This window comes from Cydia fagiglandana, chromosome 6, assembly GCF_963556715.1.
Source record: "Cydia fagiglandana chromosome 6, ilCydFagi1.1, whole genome shotgun sequence".
Lineage (NCBI taxonomy): Eukaryota > Metazoa > Arthropoda > Insecta > Lepidoptera > Tortricidae > Cydia > Cydia fagiglandana.
The window spans coordinates 6,461,244-6,474,338 of NC_085937.1; positions in this window are offsets into that span (position 1 = coordinate 6,461,244).

Here is a 13,095-nt window from a genome sequence, read left to right on the forward strand (position 1 = left end):
GCTGTACCTACTTAAGTTTATGTACAAAAATTCAAATGTTATTTCGACTAAATCGTTTTAATTCCGGTATTTCATTTGATATGTTAAATTTTGCAATATTATATTATTCTTTCTTAGAAAGTATTTTATATAAAATTACAAATTATATTACAAACACATTTAATACTTCCAAATTTCTACCAACATAACTTATGTATATGTAGGTATACCTATTTGATAAATATAATGTTACAATGAAGTATTTGAACAAATTAAATTATTTTCCAGGAAATATTTTAATTTGTTTTTATCAAGTAGAAACACTACTATATAAATTATTAACTGAAATAAATGTCATATACTAAGAAAAAATGACCAAGGCCTCCAGTGCTCCAGGCTGGAATCGAACCAGCGTCCTCTGCTATCGCGGCAGGTGCCTGAACCACTCGGCCACCGGGTCACAGAGACATTAGTCAAATTTTCCAAGTATATGCTCTTTTTACTGAAGGCTTGTAGGCGATAGCAGAGGACGCTGGTTCGATTCCAGCCTGGAGCACTGGAGGCCTTGGTCATTTTTTCTTAGTATATGACATTTATTTCAGTTTATAAATATAATGTTGTTATTCAAATCTGTCTTTTCCAGAAACTTCATTTTTAGTACATAGTATGAAATGAATATGAAGTATCGTACTCGTAGGTAATCGTACAATATTTCTGTAGATTGAAACACACGTTCCAACATTATATTTTATATTATTCTAGTAGTGTTACCTACGTAATAATTTTATATATTTACTATAGAGAAACGCCGGGAGTAAAATCCACCTACCCTACAATAACAATACATAGCCTAAAATAATATAGAATGGGTTTCAACAAAAATAAAGTGCTGTGTTATTTCATCTGAGCATTATTCGCATAGCCAGAAAGGCAATAGAGAGTTTAACCAATACTCTGAAAGCAGTACCTATGTACATAAAGGTAGTACCTAAGTAAGTTTTGTTCTTATAAACCTATAACCATGTACGTACATCTTGTATTAAGGTATAATATTTACATAGATAAATGTGTTATAGGTACATATAAAAACGAGAAGTCTATAATTAGTAGGTAGGTACTTAATTCATAATATTGTTATAACAACAGTAAGCATTTAATTTTATTCTGTCACAGTAATTTACTGGCATTTTCCAAATTCTTGTACCTACAACTTTTTTAGAAAGTCGCTTAATAACTGCTAGAAAACTCTTAATAAAGAGACTGAATTCTTATAATACCACAGGTAAACAAAATTCCTGCAATATTCTTTACATTACATCTTTATTGCCCAAGCATGACGGAAAAGAAAGATATACCGTATCCGTAATAAATAAGAAGCCTGAACGGAATTCTTCCTTTGCCCGATTCTTTTGTTCCCAAAAGCAGAAAGATGCCACAGCATATTTAATTTTTCCGGTCCGATACTCGCATTTTCCGTATAATTTTGTACCTATAAGTAAGCGGTTTTTCTAAAGGTCGCTGAACATAAAAGCCCTTATTTTCGGACTAATGAACATTCATACCTGAGAAAAGATTAAATAATAGATAAGTTTGAGAGAGTAGATGAGGTCTCGGGAGGGCCGTAGCTCGCGGATTTGGTGAGAGCGTGAAATAATAATGACGTAGGATTCGTTGCTCGTTCCAGGGATGTATGTTGTCATTAGCTTTGTGCTCGCGGATTGCTTCAATGTTGGATGTTGGTGAACGGTGAGCGCGGTTGTTGTCCGTGAAATATTCAAACAGCATTCCAAATTATAATGAATTGTTGTTTGCTCTTGCTACCCATAGGTTAAAACAAACCGAACTGAACTTTAAGAAACGTCAATTAATACATCTATAACTTCGTTCTTTTTAGCATTAGAAATTAGGTAAACAATCTTGATGTGTCTTTTAATTGAAAAACACATTTTAAAAATAAGTTATTGCAAATATGTAACAATTATGAATCTAATACGTTCATTTATATTCTTCTGCTTTCATAAGTAATAGTTATTGATTTTTAAAAAGCGTTTTTCAATTACCTAATAGACATGCCCAGATCGCTTACTTTCTTTCAAGTTCTTTCTAATGCTAAAAAAACGAACTATAAACAATATGGATTAGATGTGTCAGTGGCGTTTTTGTTTGAAGAAACGCTGAGTTGACACTGACATATCTAATCCATATCGTTTCTAGATCTATTAACTGACGTATGTTAAAGTTCGAATCGGGCCGAAAGTCGATTGGTGCCGCGAGTTCACATACTAAAAAAGCAAGTATTATATTGTGTGTTTTTAAAATTGGCTCTAACAACGTAGTTTAATACAAAAATAAAGACTACCTCTGCCCGATTCCAACTTAAAGATACGTCAGTTAATAGATCTAGATCGAAAAAAGAAATGATACCATTCGATTCCTTACATTGTAGGTTTAAAACATAAATTATACGGCAAATATTGGTATACCACGCGTATTCGGGAAACGAGATAATCACAAGATCTAGAGACGATATAGAGATCAACTAGATTTACATTAGATATCGACTAGATGTGACTTGGATATCTAAGTCATAACTTGTCGAAATCGTTCAAGGGACCTCCAGAATCGCGGAAACGTCAAATTTGACATATCTGTCTTACAAATATCTTTAAATTATCCATATTGTAACTTGTTGAGGTCTAGTAGAGATCTAATTCATTTTCCGAATCGAGCCGTACATCATTCTCAATCATTTTTGACTTTAGTTCGTTCCTTAAAACAAATCTTATATAAGATCTTTTCGGAAAGAGAAGAGTCGTAGAATGTATTAGGCGTATTTTTAACATCTGAAAGTAGCCCCTATACGGACCATAAACTATCTCACCAGGCCGGGACAATCTGACTGAACTCACTGAACGGAAGAACCAATGAGCCAAAAAACACGAGGACTGTCGTTGACGAAAATCTAAGCCATTTTATTGATTTACTGCGTAGTAGCCTAACGATGTTTTTTGTAAGAATTATATAAATGTACTGAAATATCTCGTGAGGTCGTTTGACACGTTCTTGTGAACGTTTAAAGGATGGATCACGTTAGTCACGTCAGAGATATATATAACTCCGTAGAAGATAAATAAAGTCTAAGAAAAAAACGTGCCTCGGAAATCAAGAAAAAGTCATTCTCGGATAGATGGCGCCATATACCTTTGGCCTATTCTCGGCTAGATGGCGTTGATGACACCGTTTGATATTTAACAATTTTAACACATATCAGTGAAAGAATATGAGTCAGTATGGAACAATAAAAATTAAAAATCATTTATCCGTAAACATAATTTATTAATTTATACATTTTCAATTTTATTTTAAGTTTTAATCGTATGTTGATAGATGGCAGTAAATGTACCGTGACTACAAACTTTACTTTGGCAATAGCCCTCTATACTATCTATTCTCTTTGGTCACGTTATGTGCTCAGGCATACGAGTAGTTTCCATTTCCGAGCAGCTGTGTGTTAAGCTAGGATTTTTATAGTTGTGTCTAGATAGCTAAAAATAAAAATAGGGACAGGCGCGTTGCAATATTTCAAACAAGTTTTTTAGTTTTTTTTTTATGTAAGTAACTATTGTAATGTCAAATACAAAGATATGATACAAGTTTTATTATTTTGGATTTAAATTAAATTCTATTGGTTTGGTTAGCCATTTTGTAGTCAAATAGCATAAACGTAAAATTAGATAGCTTCGTAACGTTCGTCTGTACGTCACTATATGACAGCCAATTGTAATCAGACACCACAAGATAATATTATAAAATAAATATTAACTAGTTGCAACACACGTGGATAAAATTTACACGCTTCTGTGACGGTCCTAATTATACCGGGTGTGGCCTGTAATATGAGCAAAAAATTTTACTGTAGACTGTACTCCTCATACTGACCAACATTTATTCAGCAACTTTTAAAAATAACTTGTGGTTTGATTTTTAATACACTTTAAAGTTTATTCTAAGACGCAATGTATTGCGAATTTTGTTATGTTTAAGGCATGACAAGCAACGTCAATCACAAATGATATGGCATGGCGATGGCATCCATTGAAGATAATATTTATTTTGTATGAAAAATAGGAAGTCTAAATACTTCATAATTTTTAAAAGTTGTTAAAGAAAAGTGTCACCGTTTGAGGAGTACATTCTATGTTATAATTATTTGCTCGTGTTACAGACACACACCCGGTATATAATTTTTTTGTAATTTTGAATATATACGAATGACGCTTGCCAAAGCAAAAACGTATAAAATAATCAAAAAGTCAAAACAAATTTGCATGGCAGTGGTGGCAGCTGCAGTTAAGTAAATATACTATATACCTACTTAAAACAAAATGACGAGTGGAGTGTAATATAAAGCGCTGTATTTACAGGATCGACAGTCTCTGAGGAGTACAGTCGAGTTCAAATGTATGTTTACACTTTTGCACCTTACTCCTTTGTGATAAGGCGAAAAATGTAAAGTTATCTTTGACGTTGACTGTACAGTAATTAGTTTCAGCAGTTAGCCCTGTGCGGCAGTCGCGCTGCTTAATGGCATCACATTAATCCTGGGGCCAAATTCGACATGTACAACTGTCAGATTTCGCATCCACGTCAAATCAACAGTTGATTTTATTGCATACTGAGTGTTGATTCCATCAACGGTGGATAATATCATTTGGTACGACCAAAACTCAACTCTAAACTAAGGGTGGTTCGGTTTGGTTTGCTTGTCACCCTAACTGTGGATTGTTAATGTCAATTTTGACATTGCACGTATTCCAGAACTTATGATTTTTCCCACATCAACGGGAGATCAACACGATACGTCAAACGTCGCTTGTCGAATAGGGGTCCTGCTCTAGTCACTGCCACTGTTCAGTTGGTCTCCATTTAATACCAATTAATTACAATTAAATCAAATCATCAGTGTGACGCGCTTGCACATATTTGGTTCTGGTTTAGCGAGAAAGAGTGCGCATGAACAAATACAACTAGGACTAGGTACAATCTTATAGGTACCTACTACCTATGTTAACACTTTGATTAAAGAATAACAAGCCCAAGTCAGAATGCTACCATGTTTGAATTTTGTACTTATGAAGAGGTATTTAGTGCGATAATAATAATGTATCTTTTTTACTTACGCATTATTTTGTAAGGAATAAATAAAACATAAATTAACCTATCTAATTACGATTTGTAAAGTTTTATGAATAGTAGAAATAGAATATACCTAGTAGTAGTAGTAAAAAACCAAAAAAAAAAGCAACTGTTTGGATAAACATATATTCTAATATTAGTTACTCAGGAGTCTCATTTACATTTGATCACCGTCTACAAGCTGCCATATATTATTCAAGATATATGATCACGATAAACATAACTGTGGCGACAGACAGCTCACTACCGACCAAGGATGTTGCGGATGCAGATTTTTTGACATCCGCGGATGCGGATATTTAAAGCCTCACATCCGCGGATGGCGGATGTCAAGATTTGGTACTTAAAAAACGTCAAATATTACATTTTTAGCATATTTTATTTAAAAAAAACGAAACGTTTAGTATTTAAGCAAGAATATAGGTGCGTTTTATTTAATAAACAGTGACTTGGCCGACTTTTCGGGATCTAGACGATTTTGTTATATATAATGATGAAATTATCTAGCACTACGCCGCCGGCGCCGCCGCTAATACGTTCCTTTTACTGACTTGGTCGACATCCGCATCATGCGGATGGTCCGCATTGATTATATGCGGATGCGGATGCAGATGTTGAAAATAATGCAGATGTTCCGCGGATGCGGATGCGGATGCGAATATTCGCAACATCCCTGCTACCGACTAAGCCTTATTAAAACAGCCTACGTACATCAGAACACAACAACTCCTTAGTCCTTTAAGCATAGTGCTTTACATTAGTGTATGAGCTGACTTATTGAGTCTCATATGTTTACGACAGTTATGGAAAGGATCTACTAAAAGCATTTTTGTGTTTGGTTTATATGTGACACATTTTTTTTTATTACTACTATAGATAATATTATTGTCAATACGAAACTTACAAATTAATTAAAATCTTATTTGATTGTAAATATATAACTGCGTTTTAAGGGCCCATATGTAATTATTCGAAAATACTTATTTTACTACGCAACCGCCATTGGTCGTACGCACTTAACCGCCAATTAACTACAACTTGCAATAAGTAGCAAGTAATTATGGAAAATTCAGAAAATTCTATATAAAGATCAATTTGTATCCAAAAGAAGGGACCCAAATACTTCAGCAAGGCAAATATTTAGGCGAATAAGTAGTTTGTTTACGCTCCAACCGGCCAGTTGAGTTTTTCTTTCCTTTGATTGCATACGACAGTCGAATAGAAATTCGTATACGTAGCCTAAGGTAGGTACTTATTCGATATTTGCAGGACGAAATTGAAATAACTACACAAACTATTTCTCTGAAGTGAGTTTGAATATTTTAAGCTAGTTACAAGTGAGTTGGGTAATGCATGTGTGATTGAAATTCGTTGATAACCAAAAATTCAACTTTAAGGTATTAAATTTCAAAAAAATTAGTTCCCAGTGGATTATATGTATTAATAACTTCCTAGCCTATTTATGTCATTCCCACAGTTAATGTCATTAATCAAACGACACCTTACACTTCAAAATACTTTGGTATGATGAATGTGATGCCAATATAATGGACATACATAACTACATAAATCTGAAAACTTTTATATTTCTTTCACAAGTGGTGAACTTGGGATTACACATATACCCATTAGTCGTAATAAGTTAAATAAATTTCTATTTAGGGTAGGATCAATTCAATTGAATGATAGTAATAGTTTTGGACAGAAATCCAACCCTTTCGCCCTACCGCGGCCTTGTTTATTTCATAACAAAGCCCCATGTTCACAACAATACGCTTTAGGAATAAACCGTGCCAAAGTAATTCTGGTATCATGTCAAAAGTTCCCTTGTTCTTGATAAAGTTATATCGGCTGGCCGTAAACTGCTAAAGCTCATGCGAGCGGGAGCGACATTCGAACTTTATACATCTTCGGCAGTATCATGGTTGTGTTTTGTCTCACTTCGTCAAAAGAACACACTCTTTTCTAATCTTTAAATCACGGAGGCTCTCTCATCTTTGTTCATAATGTACGGTTAGAAAACATTTTGAAATGCCAATACGAGGGCACCGCGCCTTAACTGGCCATAAGTAAGTATACATCAGTATGTAACTGAACGAAAATCAATTACTTAAACCCGTTAATACTTAGGTCATACTGAGCAACTTATACTATAGGACCAACCCCGAAAATGCGGCAAATAATTGGATGTTTCATACATTTTGTTGGTCTGATGTTGAAATTTCCAATGGGAGTTGGAAGTTGGGGTTGGTCCCATAGTATGAGTTACACATTGTATAAATATGTAGCTGAAGCCTGTATGGACGTCCACCGTGATAACTCGACGTACGAAAATCAGGATGTTCAACTCCAACGTCAAGTCGGTCCTGCTGTACGGTTGCGAGACATGGCTTGTGAGGAAAGATATCACCAATCGTCTAGGTACAGGTGTTCGTAAACAAATGCCTGCGACGCATTCTAGGGATCTACTGGCCACGAACCATCTCAAACGTCAGACTATGGCAGATGACGGAACAGAAGCCCATAGGAAGGGAAATCCTCGAAAGGAAATGGCGCTGGATCGGACACGTACTCCGTAGGCAGGACAGCCATCTGGCCAAGCAGGGTCTCCGCTGGCATGCGGCCGGCAGTAGGCGGTCGGGGAGGCCTTGTACTACATGGAGGCGATCAGTTGAGAAAGAGGCTAGCTCAACTGGACTCGGCTGGAAAGAGCTGGAAGAAGCCGCTCAAGATCGTGACAAATGGAGGATTCTTCTGCGAGCCCTATGTCCCTAATGAGGGATAACAGGAATGCATCATCATCATCATCATCATAAATATGTAGTATTGGTGCGGAAGAAAATTATGTCGCGCGTTAGGTACCTATCTAATCATTATCAGAATTTCAAAGTTGGTATTCCGCTTCAGTTCAACAGCCGGAATATTTAAGATGAGACGTTTTCTTCCATCGTCGTAAAATATGTGACCTTGTTCCCGTACAACGTTTAGACTCGAAGGTACTTGCAAAAAGCACACGTCATCTGCTCTCATGATTATGACAGGGCTTTAGAATTTTGCTAGCTTCATTTTACAAAATTGGCAAACCTGACTAAAGTACCTTTTTTTTTACCTGTAGGTACCATAAGAATGATTGTTTTTTTGTCATACGAATAAAAAAAAGGGTTTTAGGATTTCTTGGCTTAAAGACAATAACGAAAACCACATAATTTTTACACGACTGCCCAAACAAAAAGAGTGTATTGTGTTCAGCGTTCATGTTTGTATTTATGTGAGTTTCTTTATTCCATCATAACTTCTGAATGCCTTAACCGATTTAGATGTATGATATGTCATTAGAATCCTTACGTCATCCCGGGTGACATAGGCTATATGACGTCATTATGCTATGTGTGTATCTATCCTCATACATGCCACAACCGCAAATGCAACTATAATACTTAATTATAAAGATAACCTAACCTATAAAAAAAAGAAAATAAATGGTTTCAGTTATGGATGATTCACGGTTAGTTTTACTACATAGAATTATATCGACCGGGTTAAGATGCATGTAACTGCGACAAAATATCGGGAGCTCGAAAACAATACAAAAGGTAATCACAGTTCATACCCCGGTCGATATAAGTCGAGTAAATAAATGGTTTATTCGATGACATGAAAGTTTCACAAATATCTCCAGGTCTAAGGGAAGAGTGACAAAATTTCCACAGTGAAAGGAATTTGATTGACCATTCACGCTGTCAATGGAGGCGTTAGATTCCGAAATAAAGTAGGCTTTTAAGGATAAATTGCGTGTAAATAAAATTGCGAGTTGCGAGGGGAGATATGAATATCGTACGCGTTTACGTATATTCCTATCTCATCGTTTTTGAGGAAATCGAATGCTACTCGTCCAAGTATGTATTTTGTATTCTTTACAGACATAAGGAGGGAGCGAACCGTTTTCGTCGTAACTCACTGGATTAGATTTAAACATCATTTTTGTATCGTATATTAATGATCTTATTTCACAGGAAGTCGCTGTCTCAGATCCCCTTACATCGAGAAATTTTGATGCTGTCCATGAATTACCGTTTATCCCGTGCAAACGCGAATATTCTCAAGATTTGCAGGAGTTTCCTTTTTTACGACAAATAATGGTCAAAAATATGCACAGAAAAATAATCGTCTGCTTTAAATGCCGAAAAAAAAGTCGCAACACAGAAAATATAATGCGTTTTTACGGGACAGCCCGTGGAATGCTCTTACTGACCTTACTGTGGAGCTGAGTCGATCTGTAAGGTTTACTCGGGTAATTCCGAATGTCAAAAACTGTCCTATAATTCCGAAAAGAGACTTTTATTATGATGGACTTTAGGGTGATTTTCATCTGAATTTCGGAATTATCCGACATTCGGTATTACCCGAATACACCTTATAGAATTGTCCTATATAATAATATTTTATATATGTATACATAGATCAATCAAAACATAGCAAACGTACCTCTGCGTGCTATGTTGCAATTGAAATGTTTGTGATGTACCTAAATTTCAGTATTTATAAATAGAATAATTGAATAATGATGTATACATATAATACCTATATATATAGTTTGGCTATTTTAGACAGTGAAAACTTGCCCTAGTAACCCATTGCGTTGTTTTCGATTGACATTCGGTTCTCGCAACCCGATGCCGATAACCGCCGTAACGTCGGTACACAATTTATTGGGCAACCGTAACTTTTGTCACATCCGCCATATCTCCCGATTTATGGTACGCATTAGGCCGTGGCCGGACGGGATTATTACGAATGCGGTCTATAAAACATTTTACTGTACATCTTAGATATATTTACAGTAGGTACATAATATATGGTGCTACTTTCCCGCACTAGTTCGATATCGAGTTCGGAGCGCACCTTATACTTTAATAGTGTTTTTTTTTTAAATTACTGGCGGCTGAACGCTATCTGTTTTTGACTACTGGTATTAAATATGCTCTCAGCTTTATCGATCGAGTCAGTAGGTGCTTACTGTTGTTAGCAGGTATAGCCGCAAATATTGTTTGACAAATTTACCCTGACGGATTTGGCCACACTGACCATATAAGGTAAACTTCCTAATGCTCGACATGCTAATGTCCAATAGATTCATCCTGATGTCGTGTCGCCTTTAGGGACATCTAGATACCTAAGTATATTATATTTTAACGATTCTGAATATGATTCATAATTTATTGTTCAAACGTCCAACTGTATATATGATAAACTTCAACCTTCATATCTAGGTACTTTTTCTCGGTATAAGACAACACAGCGATATTAAAAATACATTTGAACGTGTTGACCCAAAAGGCCTGTCTCTGTACCTTCCTATCACCGCAAAGAAAAAGATCTTGCGTAAAAAGATCTTGGCTGGCATATAAGCTCTTTTAAGTTAAAACGGAGACTCTACCCGGCCTTCATATTTAATTCCACTCCTTGATTATACGGCGTTGAGAAAGAAAATAAAACAACATAAATGATAGAGCGTGACAGAGGCTGGACTCGTAGGTACCTAAAATACAAGTAGGGCACAAATATAGGACAGTAAAAAAGATTGTAGAATCTGTATTTCCTTTTTACATTCTTTCTGGAATTCTCTACTGACTAATTTGAATACTATTAGGTACGTATAACAGTTCTAGCACGTGCTGTCAAGTAACCATTATACTTTATTACTTCCCTTTGATCGTTCAAATATTTAAATTTGATTACTCTTGATGGAAACTTTCAAATCAATTCTAAAGTTCTCAGAATATATAATAAGTTGATTTGACGCCATCAGAATATCGGGTAGGTTTGTAATTTATGCAGATTGTCAGCACTCTAGCGGAGGTGAGTTGGAATGGAAAATAATTTTCTTTAATATCCCTTAAGGAAATGGAATGAGGGCCTGGATCGTGAGGATCAATAATATTTTACGGTAGACGTATGTTCAATTAAAATTAACATTGGAGACGACGTTTGAATAATAAGCTGTTCTGTAACCGTTTTCATGTGTTATAATGTGTCCATAATTAGATGTTATTAATTATGTTACGCGAGGCGTATTTAATTTAGAAACGTAAACGCTTTGGCTTCTTCAGTAATGAATCGCGCTCGTGTGCTTTCCTTATTCATACTTATATAATATCAAGTCACCTGCAATAATATGAAACACAACGAAGGCCGCAAAAATATCTGACACGATCTTATTTGTAAAGCCATATGAGCGCGATACATATTATTGCAGGTGACTGTACCTACTTATGACAAGCGGAACAACTCAAAAACAAATGACTGTCGAACATTTGATCATACAAGCTTTTATTGTTGAATTTATTTTTCCTCGAGGCCATTTTTAATGAGCCGTACTTGATGTCGTTGTGTTTTGTGTTCAAAGAGTTTCTTCGGCTACCTAGGACTACCTTCCGAGTCAGACTCTCTGCCTTTCTATCGTCAAACAGCCCATGTTGGAATTTATTTAAATTGAAAAAAATTAAGGACGACTCACGCCAGAACGGTTCGGTCCGGCTCCGGGCCGGAGCGTCCGACACTTTGATTTCTATATTTGGTAATCGGTGATCACGTGATGATTTCTACAGAAAACGAAGTGCCAGACGGCTCGTGCCCGGACCATTCTAGCGGAATTCATCCTTAGCGTGACAAATGAAATCTAGTTAAGTAAAAAAATAACTAAGTACCTAACAATAGCATTTAACGCAAAACTAAAAATAAAATAAATATTTTTCCTCAACCTAAAGTTAATATAAAAAAATATTTTCCCTCAAACTAAAGTAAATACCATTTCTGAAATACTATCACAAATCTTATTGGAAATATCGTGCTCACGTAATTTTAGTATAATTTTAGTTAATAAGTTTGTATACGATATTTATATTTATTAAATTTTGTTTTTGCTTCGGAATAGTGTCAATATGATACCATTAATGAATTTTATTTTAATTTTTATTCATCATCTCATTATCAAGTAAGGCATTTGAAATTATTTTGCGGCAATCTCCGTAATGGAAAGTACCTAAAGTCTGAGATGGCATCAATCTCTACACAATCATGACACAGTTCCTTTGATAAGATAAACAGGCTGTGATCATCTTTCATCCTTTGGATATTTTTTGTAAAGATTTAGATAAAAACACTAAGATATTCAGTCATTACTTTATAGCGCTTATAATATTCTGAATGTTATCACAAAAAGGTCCCGAAATTAATTAAAGGAAGCTCAATTCAGTCGTTGACTTAATTACCTCGTTTTATTAAAATAACCCCTGACACATTTGTAAAGGAGCGTATTCGCACTGAAAGAAATGTTTACGTAATAGTAACAAAATATTTTGCTATATTTTGTAATCTGTGGGACCCTTTATTTATGCTGTTGTGCTATACATATGTATAGTGGCTGAGTAAACGTGAACTCAAGCTAATAATATAGCAAAATTTAGAACCCGAAACATGCTCCAGCTTTTTGCATTACTTAGTACACCACCAATTACAAAATTCCCGCAACTCCCTGCAGATATTATAGTTATATTCCCTAAAGTTATGGACATTTCACCACTAAACAACAAAGCTCTCTAAGTTGAAGATTTAATCCACTTAGCAGTACTAGGGTCTTAATTCAGGAACAACAATACAAAAACAATGGAATACCAATCCAGTATGAAGATCTGTCCGTGACACTTGCACATATGTGACCATACTCTATACTCTGTATCTTTAGGTATTTAAATAAAAGTAAACAAAATCTACCCTCAAATGGCTCCTTAAGCCAGTTGAGGGTAGATGAAAACATTACATGATCAAATTATGTAGGTTAAAGTCAGGTCGTTCAGTGACTGATCCAGGCGATTTTGTATTTGGTCGGTTAACCAATAAATGTTATAACTACCCGAAAAT